This window comes from Spermophilus citellus (genome assembly GCF_964194105.1).
Source record: "Spermophilus citellus genome assembly, chromosome: X".
NCBI classification, from domain to species: Eukaryota; Metazoa; Chordata; class Mammalia; order Rodentia; family Sciuridae; genus Spermophilus; species Spermophilus citellus.
In genome coordinates this window covers 64,253,523-64,275,426 of record NC_138190.1, presented here as the reverse complement: position 1 = coordinate 64,275,426, position 21,904 = coordinate 64,253,523, and positions in this window count along the sequence as shown.

Below are 21,904 nucleotides of genomic sequence, written 5' to 3'. Positions count from 1 at the left end.
TTCTAGTTCTAACCCTATCTGTTACCATAACCCTAACACTAGCCCTAAACTTAGCCTTAATCCTAGTCATAGCCCTAAACCTAGATCTAACCATAACAATAAATCTAAGCCTAAACTTCACCCTACCACTAGCCCTAACACAATCACTAATCATAAAACTAGCCCTAAACCTAGGCCTAGTTCGAAAACAAAACCGAGCCTTAGCCCTATCCCTAACCCTAGTCTAACCTTAACCCTAGACCTGATATTAACCCTATCCCTAGACCTAATCCTAGTTCTAAGCCTAGACTTAATTCTAACCCTAATTTTAACCCTAGCCCTAACCCTAATTTTATCCCTTGTTTTAGCACTAAACATAGCTGTAACATCATACCTTACCCTGACCTTAATGCTAACCCTAACCCTACCCATAAACCTAGGCCTAAATCTAACACTAAGCCTAGCACTATTCCTATCCCTAATTTAGCCCTAACAGAAAACCTAACCCTATCCCTATCTGTAAGACTAACTCTAAATCTCGCCCTAGCCCTATCCATAGTTCTTTTTTTATTATTAGTTGTCCAAAACATTACAAAGCTCTTGACATATCATATTTCATACATTTGATTCAAGTGGGTTATGAACTCCCATTTTTACCCCATGTACAGATTGCAGAATCACATTGGTTACACATCCACGTTTTTACATACTGCCATACGAGTGTCTGTTGTATTCTGCTGCCTTTCATATCCTCTACTATCCCCCCTCCCCTCTCCTCCCCTCCCATCTTCTCTCTCTACCCCATCTACTGTAATTAATTTCTCTCTCTCATTTTTTTCATATCCCCTCACTTCCTCTTATATGTAATTTTGTATAACAATGAGGGTCTCCTTCCATTTCCATGAAATTTCCCTTCTCTATCCCTTTCCCTCCCACCTCTCATCCCTGTTTAATGGTAATGTTCTTCTCATGCTCTTCCTCCCCGCTCTGTTCTTTGTTGCCCTCCTTATATCAAAGAATACATTTGGCATTTGTCTTTTAGGCATTGGCTAGCTTCACTTAGCATAATCTGCTCTAATGCCATCCATTTCCCTGCAAATACCATGATTTTGTCATTTTTTAGTGCTGAGTAATACTCCATTGTGTATAAATGCCACATTTTAAAAATCTATTCATCTATTGAAGGGCATCTAGGTTGGTTCCACAGTCTAGCTATTGTGAATTGTGCTGCTATGAACCCTATCCCTAGTTCTAAATATATCCCTTACCATAACCCCAAAGCAAGCTATCCCTAGCCCCAAACTTAGCCCTAACCTTCGCCCAAGGCTTAAACCTGGATCTAAAACTAAAATTAACTAAAAACCTCACCCCAACACTAGCCCTAACCCTAATGATAATTGGAAAACTAGCCCTAAATTTACCCTAACCCTAAAACAAAACTGAGCCACAACCCTAATCCTTAACCTAAACCAAACCCTAAAGCTACACCTAGTTCTAAACCTAGCACTAATTTGAGTCCTAAACCTAACCCTAGAAATAACCCTGACACTAACTCAGCCCCTAACACTAACCCTAGCTCTAAACATTGCCCTAACACTAACCCTTGAACTAACCCTAAACAGAAACCTAGTTCTTTCATTAGCCGTAGCTCAAATGATAACACAAATCCTAGCCCGAATCCGAGACCTAACCCTATTTTTGAACTCTAACCCTAACCCTAACCCTAGCCCTAAACCTAACTCTAACACTAACTCTACCTTAAACCCTATTCCTTTCCCGAAGTCAACCCTATCCCTAATGCTACCATAGTCCTAAAATTAATCCTTTGACTACCCCAAACCCTAAATCTATTACTTGTCTTATTTTATCCCTCATTCTAGCTATAAACCTAACCCTAACTCTGACTCTTATTCTGACCCTAACACTAACCCTAAGTCTAAACCTGACCCTAACACTAAACCAAAACCTAACACTTCCCATACCGGTAAACCTATACTTAAACCTAACAGTAACACTAGCACTAGACGAAACCTAATTCTAAATATAGTCATAAATCTAGCCCTAGCCCTAAACAAATACCTAGCACTAGCCCTAACAATAACCGTTAACCTAACTTAAAGACTAACCCTATCCCTAGACCCAATGCTACTCGTAATTCTGGCACTCACCCTAAACCTAACCCTATCCTGAACAATGACCTTAACCCTAAACAAACTCTAGCTCTAAACCTTATCCTAACCCAAAATCTAACCCTAACACTAGACATATCCATAACCCTGACCCTAAAACTAGCCATAAACATATTCCTAGCTGTTATATTTCCCATAGCCCTAATGTTAGCCTAACCTCACACAAAACCTAGCCCTTATCCTAGCCCTAAACCTAGCCCTAATCATAACCCTAACCATAATCCTATACCTAAGCCTAATCCTACAATCGCTCTAGCCCTAAACCTAGCTCAAACTCTAACCCTTACCCTAAATATAACTCTAACCCTAACCATAGCCCTGACTCTAACCCTAACCCTCGCCCAAGACCTAACCCTAGCTCAAATGCTAATATTTACACTAAAACTATACCTGACACTACCCGTAGGCCTAACCCTAACCCTAGCCCTAATCTTAACCTTATCCCTAGCCCTAACCTTAGCACTAACACTATCCATTACCCTAAAGATGAGCCTAACTCATATGCTAACCCTAGGCATAATGCTAACCCTATCACTAGCACTAACCCTATCCATTACTCTAAATCTAACCTGAAGCCTAAACCTAATTCTATCCATTAACCTATCCGTAACCTAACCCTAAAGCTAATTCAATCTTTAACCCTAAAACTTAGCTTAAACCAAACCCTACTGAGACCCTGATCCTAATAATACACATAACTTTAAACCTGACCCTTACCTAAACCTAAGTCTTACACTAGACCTAGCCGTAACCTAACCCTAAAACTAACACTAACCATAAATCTAGACCTGAAATTAGCCCTATCCCTAATCCTAGCCCTAGCCCTAACACAAACCCTCATCCTAGCACTAAACATAGCCTTAATCCTAACCCTAGCTCTATAACCCGACCCCTTCCCCTAATCCTAACCCTAACCCCAGGCCTAACCATAACACTAAACCTAGCCCTAAATATAGCCCTAATTTAGCCCTAACCCTAAACCTAACCCTAATCCTAGCCATAAGACTAAATCTAACTCTCACCCTAGCCCTATTTCTTGTTCTAACTCTGTTAATAACCCTAACACTAGCCCTAACCTTAGTCCTAAACCAAGCCATAGCCCTTAACCTAGATCTAACCATAACAATAAATCTAAGTCTAAACCTCACCATACCACTAGTGCTAACACTTTCACTAATCCTAAAAGTAGCCCTAGCTCTAAAACAAAACTGTGACAAAGCCCTAATGCTAACCCTAACCAAACCATAATCCTGGAAATGACATTAGACCTATCCCTAATTCTTACACTAACCCTTACACAAACCTTAACTCTAGCCTTAACCCTAGTCCTTTATCGAGTCTATCCCTAACTCTGATCAGTAACATTGATCATGACTCTGATGGTAACACTAAATCTATCTCTAATCATTACCCTAAACCTAATCTACACACTATATTTAGACATAATGCTAAACTTAACACTAGCCCTCATTATAACTCTAGTTCTAACATTAGCCCTAGTCCTAAATAGCCCTAACCTAACTCAAAACCTAGACCTAATCAGAGCCCTAACCCTAGCTTTAACCCTAGCCCTAACCCTAACCCTAGCCTTAATACTTAACCTAAACCTAACCATAAACCTAAACGTTGTCCTAACCCGAAATCTAACCCAAATTATAGCCCTAATCCTAACCATAATCCTAGCCCTATCCCTAGCTCTAATCTTATCCATTACCCTAACCATAACCCTAACCGAATTCTATCCCTATGCCTAAACCTAACCCTATCACTAACCCTAAACCTGTCCATTACTCTAATTCTAACCTTAACCCTAAACTTAACCATATTCATTACCCTAACCCTAATACTAACCCTAATGCTAATTTGAGACCTAAGCCTAATCCTTAACCTAATCCATACCCTAACCCTGACTCTGACCCTAATAATACCCATTGCTGTAAACCTGACACTAACCTTCAACCTAACACTTACAATAGACCTGGCCATAATCTTTACCCTAAAACTATCCCTAACCATAACCCTAGACCTGACATTAACCCTATCCCTAATCCTAGCCCTAACCATAATAAAAATCCTAGCCCTAATCCTATCCCTAAGCATAGCCTTAATCCTAACCCTAACATTAACCCTAGCCCTAATCCTAATTTTATGCTTTGTCCTAGCCCTAAATGTAGCTGTAACATCATACCTTACCATAACCCTAATGCTAAACCTAACCCTAGCCCTAAACCTAGGCTTAAACCTACCGCTAACCATAGCTCTAATCTAGCCCTAACTTAGCCCTAACCCTAAACCTAACTCTATCCCTAGATCTAAGACTAACTCTAACTCTCGTCCTAGCCCTATCCCTAGTTCTAAACCTATCCGTTACCATAACCCAAACCCTATCCCTATCCTTAGCCCCAAACCTAGCCCTAACCTTAACCCTAGCCTTAAACCTGGATCTAACCCTCACCTTTAGCCTAAAGCTCACTCTAACACTAGCCCTAACCAAAATGCTAATTTGAAAACTAGCCCTAACAGTACCCTAGCCCTAAAACAAAATTGAGCCATAACACTAACCCTAACCCTTAATCTAAACCAAACCCTAACCCTACACCTAGCCCTAAATGTAGTACTAATTTGAGTCCTAACTTTAACCCTAGAAGTAACCCTGACCCTTACTCGGACCCTAACAGTAACCCTAGCTCTAAACATTGACCTAACGCTAACACTAGAACTAGCCCTTATCAGAATCCTAGTTCTTTCATTAGCTGTAGCCCTAATGCGAACACAAATCCTAGCCCTATTTCAAGCCCTAAACCTCGATTTAATCCTAAACCTAACCCTAAACCTAACCCTGACTCTACCTCTAACCCTATCCCTTACCCTAAGCCAAACCCTCACCCTAATACTACACTAGTCCTAACCATAATCCTTAGCCTGCCTCAAACCCTATCTCTATTACTAGTCCTAACCCTAGCCCTCATTCTAGATCTAACCCTAACTTTAACCCTGAACCTAACACTAACCCTAGGTCTAAACCTGACACTAACCCTAAAGCGAACCCTAACCCTACCCCTACCAGTAAGCCTATACCTAAACCTAACAGTAACACTAGCACTAGACCAAATCGAATCCTAAATAGAGTCATAAATCTAACCTTAGCCCTAAACAAAAACCTAGCACTAGTCCTAACAATAACCGCTAACCTAATGTAAAGACTAACTCTACCCCTAGACCCAACGCTAGTCCTAAAACTGGCTCTCACCCTAAACCTAACCCTAACCTGACAATGACAGTTACCCTAAAACAAATCCTAGCTCTAAATCTTATCCTAACCCAAAACCTAACTAGAACACTAGACTTATCTATAACCCTAACCCTAAAACTAGCCATAACCATATCCCTAGCTCTTACATTACCCATAGCCCTAATGCTAGCAATAAACCTCACACAAAACATTGCCCTATCCTAGCCCTGAACCTAGCCCTTATTGTAACCCTAACCATAAGCCTAGACCTAACCCTAACCCTAACCCTCGCCCTAACCCTAATTCTAGCTCAAACTCTAACCTTAATCTAAACATAATCCTAACCCTAACCCTAACATTAGCCCTCATTCTAACCCTAACTCTCATGCTAGCCCTAATCCTAGCTCAAATGTTAACATTTACCCTAAACCTAACCCTGACATGAACCATAGGCCTAACCCTAACCCTAGTCCTAATTCTAACCTTAACCCTAGCCCTAACCTTAGCTCAAATCGTATCCATTACTCTAAAGATAAGCCTAACTCAAATGCTAACCCTAGGCCTAATGATAACCCTTACCCTAAAACTAATTCAAACATCAACCCTAACCCTAACAGTAACCATAACCCTAACCCTAACCCTAAACAAACCGTAACCCTAACACTAACCCTAAGAGTAACCCTAACTTTAACCCTAACACTACCCCTAACACTAACCCTAAACCTAATACTAAACCTAACACTAACCCTAACCATAACCCTAACCCTAACACTAACATACACTAACCCTAACGGTATCCCTAAATTTAAACCTAACCCTAACCCTGAACCTAACCCTAATGCTATCTGTTACCTAATCCTAACCCTAATCTAAAACCTAACAATAACCCTGACACTAACCTTAACCCTAACCTAACACGAACTGTAACACTAACCATTCCACTAAGCCCAACTGTAATCCAAACCCTAATCCTAACACTAACACTAACCATAAACCTAACCATAACTTTAACTCTAAAACTAGCCCTAACCCTAACCCTAACACTAACACTAAGTCTAATTCTAACTCTAACACAAACCCTAACATAAACCTTAAACCTGACCCTAATCTAACCCTAACCCTCACCCTTACTTAACTTTACCCTAACCCTAACCCTAACAGTAACTCTAGTCCTAACACAAACCCTAACACTAAACCTAAATCTATCCCTAACTTTAACCTTAACACTAACCCTAACCTTAACACTAACCTTAACACTAACTCTAACCATAACTCTAAACCTAACATTCACTCTTACCCTAACCCTTACCCTAACACTAACCCTAAACCAAAACCTAACACTAACCCTAACCTTAACCCTAACATGAACCCTAAATTTAATCCTAACCCTAACCTATCCCTAACCTTAACCCTAACACTAACCCTAACCTAAACCTATCCGTAACACTAACCTGAACCCTACCAGTAACCGTAACTGTAAACCTAACCATAATCTTTACCGTAACCCTAGCACAAAACCTAATCCTAACACTAACACTAACCCTAACCATAACCGTAACACTAACCCTAACCCTAATCCTAAACCTAACACAAAGCTAACCCAAATCATAACCCTAACCCTAACCTAACCCTAACTCTAACACTTACCTAACCCTAACCCTAATTCTAACCCTAACACTAACCCTAAACCTAACCCTAAACCGAAACCTAAACCTAACCATAACACTCTGCCTAACCCTCACCAAACCCTAACCCCAAACATAAAACTTACCCTAAAATTAATGCTAACCCTAACCCTAACAGAAAACCTAACCCTAACCATAACCCTAACACTAATCCTAATTCTAACCTTAAATCTAAACCTAACCCTCACCCTAACCCTAACCCTAAACCTAATACTAACCATAACCCTGACACTACCCCTAACCCTAACCCGAAATATAACCCTAACCCAAACAGTAATGCTAATTCTTCACCTAACCCTAACTCTAACCCTAACCCTAACACTAACCCAAACCCTAAACTTAAACCTAAACCTAACACTAACACTAACCCTAAACCTAACATGAACCCTAACCCTAACCCTAAACTAACCCTAACCCTAACCCTAACACTTACCCTAACTCTAAATCTAACCATAACACTAATACTAATCTTAAACCTAACCCTAACCCTAACGTACCCTAAACCTAAACCTAACCCTAATTCGAATTCTAACTGTAACCATAACCCTAAATATAACCCTAACAGTAACCCTAACACATACCCTAACCCTAAACCAAACACTAACCCTAAACCTTATCCTATCTCTAACCCTAACCATAATGTTACACTAACACTAATTCTAACCATAACCCTAAACCTAACCCTAAACTTTAACCTAAACCTAACCCTAACCCTAAAACTAACTTTAACCCTAACCCTATCACTAACCCTAACCCTAACCCTAACCGTAACTCATAACCTAATCCTTACCATGACCCTAACCTTAACCTAAGCCTAACCCTAACCCTAGCCATAACCTAACCCTAACCCTAACTATAGCCATAACCTAACCCTAACCTTAACCCTAAACCTAACCCTATCACTAACCCTAAACTAACACTAATTCTAAAGTAACTCTAACCATAACACTAACCCTAACACTAACCTTAGCCTTTCACAAAAATGAATCCTTATCCTAACCCTAACACTAACCCTAAATCTAACCCTAACATGAACCCTAACCCTAACCCTAAAACAAATTCTAACACTAACTCTAACCCTAACCCCAACCCTAATCCTATCATTAACCCTAACCCTAACATTAAACCTAACACTTACCCTAACCCTAACCCTAACTATAACATGAACCCTAATCCTAAACCTAAACCTAACCGTAACACTAACCCTAACACTAAACCTAACCCTAAACCTAACCCTAACACTAACAGTAACCCTAAGTCTAACCCTAACCCTAAACCTAACAATAACCCTAACCCTAACCCTCACCCTAACCCTAAATCTAACCCCAAACCTAACACTAACCCTTACTCTAAACCTAACACTAAACCTAAACCTAACTATAACCCTAACCAAAACACTAATTTTAAACCTAACCATAACCCTAACACTAACCCTACCCTAACTCTAACCCTAAACCTAACACTAAACCTAAACCTAAATATAACCCTAAACCAAACACTAATTTTTATTTTATTTTATTTTTTTATTGTTGGTCGTTCAAAACATTACATAGTTCTTAATATATCATATTTCACAGTTTGATTCAAGTGGGTTATGAACTCCCATTTTTACCCCGTATACAGATTGCTGTATCACATCAGTTACACTTCCATTGATTTACATATTGCTATTCTAGTGTCTGATGTATTCTTCTGTCTATCCTATTCTCTACTATCCCCCTTCCCCTCCCCTCCCCTCCCCTCCCCTTTTCTCTCTCTACCCCCTCTACTGTAAATCATTTCTTCCACTTGTATTATTCTTCTCTTACCCCTCCTTTCCTCTTATATGTAATTTTGTATAACCCTGAGGATCACCTTACATTTCCATGCGATTTCCCTTCTCACTCCCTTTCCCTCCCACCTCTCATCCCTGTTTAATGTTAATCTTCTTCTCAAGCTCTTTGTCCCTACCCTGTCCTTGGTTACTCCCCTTATATCAAAGAAGTCATTTGGCATTTGTTTTTTAAGGATTGGCTAGCTTCACTTAGCATAATCTGCTCTAATGCTATCCATTTCCCTCCAAATTCTATGATTTTGTCATTTTTTAATGCAGAGTAATACTCCATTGTGTATAAATGCCACATTTTTTATCCATTCATCTATTGAAGGGCATCTAGGTTGGTTCCACAATCTTGCTATCGTGAATTGTGCTGCTATGAACATCGATGTAGCAGTGTCCCTGTAGCATGCTCTTATTAGGTCTTTAGGGAATACACCGAGAAGGGGAATAGCTGGGTCAAATGGTGGTTCCATTCCCAGCTTTCCAAGAAATCTCCATACTGCTTTCCAAATTGGCTGCACCAATTTGCAGTCCCACCAATAATGAACAAGTGTACCCTTTTCCCCGCATCCTCGCCAGCACTTGTTGTTGTTGGACTTCATAATGGCTGCCAATCTTACTGGAGTGAGATGGTATCTTAGGGTGGTTTTGATTTGCATTTCTCTGACTGCTAATGATGGTGAGCATTTTTTCATGTACTTATTGATTGATTGTATGTCCTCCTCTGAGAAGTGTCTGTTCATGTCCTTGGCCCATTTGTTGATTGGGTTATTTGTTATCTTATTGTCTAATTGTTTGAGTTCTTTGTATACTCTGGATATTAGGGCTCTATCTGAAGTGTGTGGAGTAAAGATTTGTTCCCAGGATGTAGGCTCCCTGTTTATCTCTCTTATTGTTTCTTTTGCTGAGAAAAAACTTTTCAGTTTAAGGAAGTCCCATTTGTTGATTCTAGTTGTTAACTCTTGTGCTATGGGTGTCCTATTGAGGAATTTGGAGCCTGACCCCACAGTATGTAGATCATAGCCAACTTTTTCTTCTATCAGACGCCGTGTCTCTGATTTAATATCAAGCTCCTTGATCCATTTTGAGTTAACTTTTGTGCATGGCGAGAGAAAGGGATTCAGTTTCATTTTGATGCAAATGGATTTCCAGTTTTCCCAGCACCATTTGTTGAAGATGCTATCCTTCCTCCATTGCATGCTTTTAGCCCCTTTATCAAATATAAGATAGTTGTAGTTTTGTGGATTGGTTACTGTGTCCTCTATTCTGTACCATTGGTCCACCCGCCTGTTTTGGTACCAGTACCATGCTGTTTTTGTTACTATTGCTCTGTAGTATAGTTTGAAGTCTGGTATCGCTATACTGCCTGATTCACACTTCCTGCTTAGCATTGTTTTTGCTATTCTGGGTCTTTTATTATTCCACATGAATTTCATGATTGTTTTATCTATTTCTACAAGAAATGCTGTTGGGATTTTGATTGGCATTGTATTGATCTTATAGAGAACTTTTGGTAATATTGCCATTTTGATGATGTTAGTTCTGCATATCCATGAACAGGGTATATTTTTCCATCTTCTGAGGTCTTCTTCTATATCTCTCTTTAGGGTTCTGTAGTTTTCATTGTATAAGTCTTTCACCTCCTTTGTTAGGTTGATTCCCAAGTATTTTATTTTTTGGGGGGATATTGTGAATGGAGTAGTTGTCCTCATTTCTGTTTCAGAGGATTTGTCGCTGATATACAGGAATGCATTTGATTTATGCGTGTTGATTTTATATCCTGCCACTTTGCTGAATTCAATTATTAGCTCTAATAGTTTCTTTGTAGACCCTTTTGGGTCTGCTAGGTATAGAATCATGTCATCTGCAAATAGTGATAATTTAAGTTCTTCTTTTCCTATTTTTATGCCTTTAATTTCTTTCATCTCTCTAATTGCTCTGGCCAGTGTTTCGAGGACTATGTTGAACAGAAGTGGTGAGAGAGGGAATCCCTGTCTTGTACCAGATCTTAGAGGGAATGCCTTCAATTTTTCTCCATTCAGAATGATGCTGGCCTGTGGCTTATCATAGATTGCTTTTACAATGTTGAGGTATGATCCTGTTATCCTTAATTTTTCTAGAGTTTTGAACATAAAGGGATGCTGTACTTTGTCGAATGCTTTTTCTGCATCTATCGAGATGATCATATGGTTCTTATTTTTAAGTCTATTGATGTGGTTAATAACATTTATTGATTTCCGTATATTGAACCAGCCTTGCATCCCAGGAATGAATCCTATTTGATCATGATGCACAATTTTTTTGATATGTTTTTGAATCCGATTCGCCAGAATTTTATTGAGGATTTTTGCACCTAGGTTCATTAGAGATATTGGTCTGTAATTTTCTTTCTTTGAAGTGTCTCTGTCTGGTTTAGGCATCAGGGTGATGTTGGCCTCGTAGAATGTATTTGGAAGTTCTCCCTCTTTTTCTATTTCCTGAAATAGCTTGAAAAGTATTGGTGTTAGTTCCTCTTTAAAGGTTTTGTAAAACTCCGCTGTATACCCATCCGGTCCTGGGCTTTTCTTAGTTGGTAGTCTTTTGATGGTTTCTTCTATTTCCTCTATTGTTATTGGTCTGTTTAGGTCGTCTATATCCTCCTGACTCAATCTGGGCAGATCATATGACTTAAGAAATTTATCTATGCCTTCACTATCTTCTATTTTATTGGAGTATAAGGATTCAAAATAATTTCTGATTATCTTCTGTATTTCTCAAGTGTCTATTGTGATATTGCCTTTTTCATCCCGTATGCTAGTAATTTGGGTTCTCTCTCTTCTTCTCTTCGTTAGCATGGCTAAGGGTCTCTCGATTTTATTTATTTTTTCAAAGAACCAACTTTTAGTTTTGTCAATTTTTTCAATTGTTTCTTTTGTTTCGATTTCATTAATTTCAGCTCTGATTTTAATTATTTCCTGCCTTCTACTTCTTTTGCTGTTGTTTTGCTCTTCTTTTTCTAGGATTTTGAGATGAAGTATGAGATCATTTATTTGTTGGTTTTTTCTTTTTTTAAGGAATGAACTCCAAGCAATGAATTTTCCTCTTAGAACTGCTTTCAATGTGTCCCATAGATTCTGATATGGTGTGTCTGTGTTTTCGTTTAACTCTAAGAAGTTTTTAATTTCCTCCTTGATGTCTTCTAAAACCCATTGATCATTCAGTAACCTATTATTCATTCTCCAAGTGATGCATGATTTTTCTTCCTTCTTTTATCGTTGATTTTCAGTTTCATTCCATTATGATCACATAAGATGCATGGTATTATCTCTACTCCTTTATATTGTCTAAGAGTTGCCCTGTGACATAATATATGATCTATTTTTGAGAAGGATCCATGTGCTGCTGAGAAAAAAGTGTAACTGCTTGATGTTGGGTGGTATATTCTATATATGTCAATTAAGTCTAGGTTGTTAATTGTGTTATTGAGTTCTATAGTTTCCTTATTTAACTTTGTTTGGAAGATCTGTTCAGTGGTGAGAGAGGTGTGTTGAAGTCTCCCATTATTATTGTATGGTGGTCTATTAGACTCTTGAACTTGAGAAGAGTTTGCTTGACGAACATAGCTGCACCATTGTTTGGGGCGTATATATTTATGATTGTTATGTCTTGTTGGTGTATGGTTCCCTTGAGCAGTATGTAGTGTCCCTCTTTATCCCTTTTGATTAACTTTGGCTTGAAATCTATTTTATTAGATATGAGTATGGACACTCCTGCTTGTTTCCGCAGTCCATATGAGTGGTATGATTTTTCCCAACCTTTCACCTTCAGTCTATGTGTGTCTTTTCCTATCAAATGCGTCTCCTGTAGGCAGCATATTGTTGGGTCTTGTTTTGTGATCCATTCAACTAGCCTGTGTCTCTTAATTGGTGAGTTTAAGCCATTAACATTTAGGGTTATTACTGAGATATGGTTTGTTCTTCCAGCCATATTTGTTTATTAATGTTACTAAACCTGATTTGTTTTCCTCTTTGATTACTTTCCCCCCTTTACTGTCCTACCTCCCACTGTTGGTTTTCATTGTTATTTTCCATTTCCTCTTCCTGTAATGTTTTGCCAAGGATTTTTTGAAGAGATGGTTTTCTAGCTGCGAAATCTTTTAACTTTTGTTTATCGTGGAAGGTTTTAATTTCATCTTCCATCCTGAAGCTTAATTTCACCGGATACACGATTCCTGGTTGGAACCCATTTTCTTTCAGAGTTTGAAATATGTTATTCCAGGATCTTCTAGCTTTCAGAGTCTGTGTTGAGAGATCAGCTGTTATCCTGATTGGTTTACTCCTAAATGTAATCTGCTTCCTTTCTCTTGTAGCTTTTAAAATTCTCTCCTTATTCTGTATGTTGGGCATCTTCATTATAATGTGTCTAGGTGTGGATCTCTTATGATTTTGCACATTCGGCGTCCTGTAGGCTTCTAGGATTTGGGATTCTGTCTCATTCTTCAAGTCTGGGAAGTTTTCTCATAATATTTCATTGAATAGATTGTTTATTCCTTTGGTTTGGAGCTCTGTGCCTTCCTGTATCCCAATGACTCTTAAGTTTGGTCTTTTAATGTTATCCCATATTTCTTGGATGTTCTGCTCATGGTTTCTTAGCAGTCTTGTTGAGCTGTCTATGTTCTTTTCAAGTTGAAATACTTTGTCTTCATTGTCTGATGTTCTATCTTCTAAGTGATCTACTCTGCTGGTAGTATTCTCAGTTGAGTTTTTAAGTTGGTTTATTGCTTCCTGCATTTCTAGGATTTCTACTTGCTTGTTTTTTATTACCTCTATCTCCCTGTGTAATTGATCTTTTACTTCCTGGATTTGTTTATGTAGTTCCTTGTCAAAGTGATCTTTCATTGTCTGATTTTGCTGTCTCATGTCTTCTTTGAGACTCCAGATCATCTGAAGCATGTATATCCTGAACTCTTTATCTGACATTCCATCTGTTGAAGCTATTACCTCTTCTAAAGTTGAGTTGACCTGCATTGCTTGTGGTCCTTTCTTTCCTTGTCTTTTCATACTGCTCGTGTTTCTTTCTGCTTGGTGAAGCTGTTGTGTTTTTGAAATTCCCCCCCCCCTATTTATTTATATTGCTCTTGTATAGTTGGGAAATCTCCCTTGCAGGGCGGGTAGTGGCTGTGCTCCTCTTCTAATTAGGGTGATCTGTCTACCACGCTGGCCGGTCGCAGGTCTGCCCACCCTGCAGGTGCGGGTGGCGGCTCTGCTCTGCCCCCACTCCAATTTTGGTGATGTAACTACCACGCCCTTGGGTCGTTGGTCCTGATCTGGATGTGGGTGGCAGCTCTGCTCGGCCCCTACTCCAATTGGTGTGACGTGTCTACCATGCTGGCAGGCCTCTAGGCCTGTTCCGCCGGTGGGTCGCAGGTCTGCCTACCTTGCGGGCTTGGGCAGCAGTTCTGCTCAGCCCCCACTCACAGTGGGGGTACCTGACTGCCTCTCCAACGGGACACTGGGCCTTTTCCAGACACGGGCGGCGGCTCTGCTCCACCCCCACTCCAACCAGTGTGACGTGACTGCCTTGGTGCTACTTGTCCACCACGCTGGCAGGCTACCGGGCCTGTCCTGCCAGTGGGTCGCAGGTCTGCCTACCTTGCAGGCTCAGACGGCGGCTCTGCACAGCCCTCCAAATGGGGTGACTTGGCTACCGCGCCGTCGGGTTGCTGGTCCTGTTCTAGGCGTGGGCAGCTACTCTCTTCAGCCCTAGCTGTAGTTGGGGTGTCGTGATACCACGCCGGCGGGTCACTTGGCCTGCTCTGGGCACAGGCGGAAGCTCCACTCTGCCCCCCTGGCCCCCACAGCACCCAGCAGGACCCGGACCGAGAAGCAGTCACCGCAGGTTCCCCAGCCCTGGGCCAAAGCAACTTCGGGAGCCAGAACCCGGCCTCTCCGATCCCGGCCACGCTCCGCTAGGAGCAGGCTCCAAGGAGCAACCCCCGTGGGTTCCCCAGCCCCAGGCCAAAGCAGCCCCGGGAGCCAGAGCCCGGCTGCTCCAAGCCCTCCGAGCTCGGTGCACGCTCTGCTGGGAGCAGGCTCAAAGACGCAGTCCCCGTGGGCTCCCCAGCCCTGGGCCAAAACTGTTCCGGGAGTCAGCACCCAGCCGCCCTGAGCTCAGCGCACGCTCCACTTAGAAGCTGGCCTCAACACGCAGTCTCCGCAGGTTCCCCAGCCCTGGGCCAAAGCAGCCCGGGGAACCAGAATCCGGCCGCTCAGAGCCCGGCGCACGCCTTGCCAGGAGCGAGCCCCAAGGAGTATTCTCCACAGGTTCTCCAGCCCCGAGCCTGAGCGATCTGTCTGCGAGACGCAGGCAAATACCAGCCTGAAATCAGCTGTTCTGTAGCTGAATGAGCTGAGATCAGTAGAAAACAGGGATGATTACATCAGCTCTCCACGATGGCGGCTGCTGTCCTCCTCCGTGGTCCGACCGGTGTCGAGAATCGAACTGGACCGCTTCTCTCCTCTGTCTCAAAGCCGGAACTCAGCACTAAGCACGGCCATTGCACCGCTGGCAGGAGCCCCCAGAATCCGCATCGCTGTACTCCCGCTCCGGCACCCCACTGCTTCCCAGTGCGCGCCGCAGACTCCAGCTGCGGGGCGGTCCGCAGATCAGGCAATGCAACCCTCCGTGCGGAGAAATCGCCTGCGACCGAGCCCCTGCAGCCAAACCTCGCGCGATGGAAATCCGTCCACTAGATTCTGGAGCACCTCAATTTCACTGGAAATTCCCAAAAAGATAGCCTTCAGCTGTTTCACCTCGTCTTTCTCCCACACAGTGACGCGGTGCACTGGGGTGATGCACTCCCTTCGCCGCCATCTTCCGGATCCTCCCCCAAACACTAATTTTAAACCTAACCATAACCCTAACACTAACCCTAACCTAACTCTAACCCTAAACCTAAAACTAAACCTAACACTTACCCTAACCCTAACCCTGAACACAACTCTAACCCTATAATTAACCCTAACCCTAACAGTAAGTCTAACACTATCCCTAACCCTAACCCTAACTCTAACATGAACCCTAATCCTAAACCTAAACTTAACCATAACACTAACCCTAACACTAAACCTAAGCCTAAACCTAACACTAACCCTAAGGCTAACCCTAACCCTGACCCTAACGCTCACCCTAAACCTAACCCTAAACCAAATATTAACCCTTACCCTAAGCCTAACACTAACCCTAAACCTTACTATAACCCTAACCCACACACTAATATTAAAACTAACTTTAACCCTAACACTAACCTAACCCTAAACATAAAACCTAACCCTAACTCTAACAGTAAACATAAACCTAACACTAACACTAACCCTAATCCTAACATGAACCCTAACCCTAACTAACCCTAACCTAACCCTAAACATAAAACCTCCCTCACTCTAACACTAACCCTAAGCCTAACTCTAACCCTAACCCTAACCCAACCCTAAATCTAACACTCACCCTAACCCTAAACCTAACAATAACCCTAACCCCAACCCTAACCCTAACCCTTATACAAAACCTCACCCTAACTCAAACATTAAAGCTAATCCTAACACTAACCCTAACCCTAATCCTAACACTAATCTTTAACCTAACCCTAACACTATCCCTAACACTAAGTCTAACACAAACCCTATCACTAACAGTAATCCAAATTCTAACCCTCATCCTAACCATAACCCTAACGATTACACTAACCCTAATCCTAACACAAATCCTAACCCTAACCCTAACACAAACCCTAAATCTAACCCTAACCCTAACATTAACCCTAACCCTAACAATAACCGCAACATTAACCTTAACGCTAACACTAACACTACCTTTAACCCTAACTCTTAACGAACCCTAACCCTAAACCTAACCATAACAGTAACCCTAACCATAACCCTAACACTAACCCTAACTCCAACCATAACCCTCTCACTAACCCTAACACTAACCCTAAACCTAAATCTAACCCTAACCCTAACACTAAACCTAACCCTAACCAAAACCCTTAACCTAAAACTAACCCTAACACTACCCATAACCCTAAAACTAACACTAAACCTAACCCTAAACTTAACTCTAACCCTAATCCTAACCGTAACTCTAAACCTAACCCTAACACTAAAACTAACCCTAACCCTAACCCAAAACAAAGCCCTAGCCCTAGGCCTAACACTAAACCTAACCATGACCCCAACCATAACCTTAAACCTATCCCTAACCCTTACTCAAACACTAACTCTAACCCTAACGCAAGGCCTAATACTAAACCTAACCCTAACCATAAACAGAACCCTAATACTAAACCTAACACTAAAACTAACACTAACTCCAAACTTAACTCTAACCCTATTCCTAACCCTAACCATAACCGTTGCCCTAAACCTAAGCATAACCCTAACCCTAACATAAACCTTAACCCACACCCTAACCCTAACCCTAATCGTAGCCCTAACCCTAAACATAATCCTATTCCTAACATGAACAGTGACACTAACCCTAACACTAACACTAAACCTAACCCCAACCCTAATCCTATCACAAAGCCTAAACCTAACCTTAACCCTAAACCTAACACTAACCCTAACATTAATCGTAACCCTAAGTAACCCTAATCTTAACCATGACCCTAATTATAACCCTAAATCTAACCCTAACTCTAACACAATCCATAACCCTACCATAACCCTAATACAAACCATAACCCGAACCCTAACACTAACACTAACACTAACCTTAAACCAACACCTAATTCTAAAACTAACCCTAACCCTAACCCTAACACTAAACTTAAACTTAAAACTAAACCTAACACTTACTCTAACACTAAACCTAACCCTATTCCTAACCCTAACCCTAAACCTAACTCTAACCCTAACACTAACCCTAACTGTAATCTTAAACCTATCCCTAATCCTAACCCTAACCCTAAGCCTATCACTAACACTAACCCTAACTCTAACCCTAACCCTAACACTAACCATAACCTGAACCATAACCCTAACACTAACACTACCCCTAAACATAACCCTAACAATAACGCTAAACCTGACCCTAACCCTAACAGTATTCCTAAACTTAACCCTAAACGTAACCCTAATGCTAAACCTAACCCTAACCCTAACACTAACCATAATATGAACCCTAACCCTAACCCTAACACTAACCCTAACTCTAACCCTAACTCTAACAATAAAATTAAACCTAACCCTAACCCTAAACCTAACACTAATGCTAACACTAACACTAACCATAACACTAACCACAATCCTAAGCCTAACCCTAACCCTAAACCTAACAATAATGCTAACGCTAACCCAAACCCTAACACTTACCCTAACACTAACCCTAACACTAAACCTAACCCTAACACTAACCCTAAACCTAACCCTAACCCTTACTTTAACCCTAACACTAACCCTAACCCTAACCCTAAACCTACACTAACCCTAACCTTAACCCTAATACTAACTCTAACCCTAACCATAACCCTAACCCTTACACTAACACTGAACCTCACCCTAAACGTAACCCTAACCTAACACTAACCCTAGCAGTAACCATAAACCTAACTCTAACCCTAACCCAAAAGTGTTAAACCTAAGCCTAACCCTATCCCTAACAGTTTCCCTAACCCTAGCCCTAATGCTAAACCTAAGACCAACCAAACACAAACCCTAACCCTAAAAATAACACTAACTCTAACCCTAAAATTAACCCATAACCTTACAAAAAACCTAACACTAAAGCTAACCCTAACCCTAACCCTAACACTAACCTTAACACTTACCTTAACACTAACCCTAACGTAACCCTAACGTAACCCTAACCCTAACACAAACCCTAACCCAAACCATAACCCTATCCCTAACCTAAACCTAACCCTTAACTAACACTAACCCTTACCCTAGCCCTAAACCTAAACTTAACACTAAACCTAATACTAACCCTAACCCAAATCTTAACACTAACCCTTACCCCTACCCCCTACCCTAAGCCTAACACGAACCCTATTCTTAACCTAAACTTAAATCTAACACTAACCTTAACGCTAAGCCTCACACTAACCCTAACCCTAACACTAACCCTAATTCTAACCCTAACCCTAACTGTAACCCTAAACCAAACCTAACCCTAAGCCTAAACCTCACTCTAACCCTAACCCTCACCCTAACACTAAACCTAAGGCTAAACCTAAATGTAAGACTAACCTTAACCCCAAACCTAAATCTAAACCTAATCCTAACTGTAACCCTAACCCTAAAACTAACCCTTACCTAAACATAACCCTAACCAAACCCCTAAACCTAACGATAACCCTAAACCTTATCCTAACCCAAACCCTAACTCTAACCCTCAAACTAACTCTAACCCTAAACCTAACACTAACCCTAACCCAACCCTAACTCTATCCCTAAACCTATCTATAACCCTAACCCAAACACTAATGCTAACCCTTACCCTAACCCTAACCCTAACACTAACCCTAACTGTAAACCTAAACCTAAACCTAACATTCACCCTAACCCTTACCCTAACACGAACCCTAACCCTATCCCTAACCTAACACTAACCATAACACTAACCCTAACACTAAACCAAATTCTAACCCTAACCTTTACCGTAACACTAACGCTAACCCTAACCATAACACTAACCCAACACTAAAACTAACCCTAACCCTAACTCTAAACCTCACCCTAAACCTAAAGGTAACACTAACCCTAATCCTAATCTTAACACAAACCCTAAACCTAACCTTAACCCGAACCTAACCCTTACACTAACCTTCACCATAACACTAAGTCTAACCCTAGCACTAACACAAAACCGAAACCAAATCCCAACTTTAACATAACACTTATTTTAACCCTAACCACAACCATAACCCTAAACCTAAAGCTAACTCTAACCCTAACAGTAACCCTAAACCTCACCCTAACCCTAACCCTAAACCTAACACTAACACTAACCCTAAACCTAACTCTAACCCTTACCCAAACACTAGTCCTAACAGTAACCCTAATCCTAATATAACACTAACTCTAATCCTAACACTAACCCTAACCCTAACCCTAACACTAAAACTAACGCTAACTGTAACAATAACCCTAACCATAAAACTTACCCTAAACCTCACCATAACCCAAACCCTAACCCTAACAAAAATCTAACTTTAACACTAATCCTAACCCTAACCCTAACCCTAACACAAACCCTAATGCTAACCCTAACCATAACCCAAACCCTAACCCTAAACCTAACTCTAAAATTAACTCTAACCCTAACCCTAACCACAACACTATCCCCAACCCTAACCCTAACCCTAACCCTAAACCCTACCATAACCCTAACCTAATAAAACCCTAACCTTAAGCCTAATGTAACACTAAACCTAACCAAAACTTTATCCCTAACACTAACCCAAACCCTAACTGCAACCCTAACACTAACCATACCCTAACCCTAACCCTAATTTTAACACTAACCCTAACCATAAAACTAACCACAATACTAACCCTAAAAGTATCCTTAACCCTAACGATAACCCTAAACCTAAACTTAACCCAAACACTAATACTAACCCTAACCCTAACCCTGACCCTAACTCTAACCCTAACCCTAAACCCAAACCTAAACCTAAACCTAACCCTTACCCTAACTGTAACCCTGTCACTAACACTAACCCTAAATCTAAACATAACTCTATCCCTAACCATAAACCTAACACTAACACCAACCCTAACCATAACCCTAGCAGTAACCTAACACTAACACTAAACCTATCCCTAATTCTAAACCTCACTCTAAACTTAACAATAACCCTAACCCTAACCCAAACACGAACCCTATCCCAACCCCTAACCTGAACCTAACTCTATCACTAATCCTCACCTTAACACTAACGCTAACCCCAACCCTAAACCTAACCCTAAAGCTAAACCTAACCCTGACACTAACCCTAAGCCTCACACTAACCCTAATTCTAAACAGAACACTAACCCTGACCCTAACCCTAACACTAACCTTAAACCTAACTTTAACCTTAACCCAAACACTAAACCTACCTTAAACCTAACTCTACCCGCAACACTAACCCTAACCATAACCCTAACCGTAACACTAACAAGCCCCTATCCCTAACCCTAACTCTAACCGTAACCCTAAACCTATCCCAAACTCTAACCCTAATCCTAACCCTAAACCTAAACTTAAAACTAACACAAACCATAACCCTAATCCTACCATGAACCGTAATCCTAACCCTAACCCTAATTTAACCCAAACCCTAACCCTAATCCTAACCCTAACCCTAACACTATCCCTAACCCTAACCATAACCCGAACACAAACCCTAATGCTAAAACTTACACTAACCTAAACACTAATCTTAACACTAACCCTAATCCTAACACTAACACTAACCGTAACCCTAAACCTAACCCTAGTTTTTACCCTAACTGTAACCCTAACCCTAACCCTAACACTAACCCTAAACCTAACCTATCTCAAACTCTACCGTAACCCTAACCTTAACCCTAAAAGAAACCCTAACCCTAACCCTAAAACTAACTCAAACACAAACACTAATCCTAGCTTTAACCTTAACCCTAATCCTAAACCTAAACCTAACCATAACAATATCTCTAAACCTAATTCTAAACCTAAAGCTATCCCTAAACCTAATCCTAATCCTAACACTAACTCTAAACCTAAGTATTACCCTAACCCTAACCCTAACACTAACCCTAAATGTAACCCTAACCATCAACCTAAAGCTAACACTTACCCTAACCTTAACCCTAATTCTAATCCTAACCCTAACCCTAACCCTAACCTAACCCCAACCCTAAATGTAACACTAACATTAACCCTAATTCTAACCCTTACCTGAACCCTAACACTAACCTTAACCCTGCCGTAACTCTAACCTAACCATAACCCTAATGCTAATCCTAACCGTAACCGTAACTCTAAACAT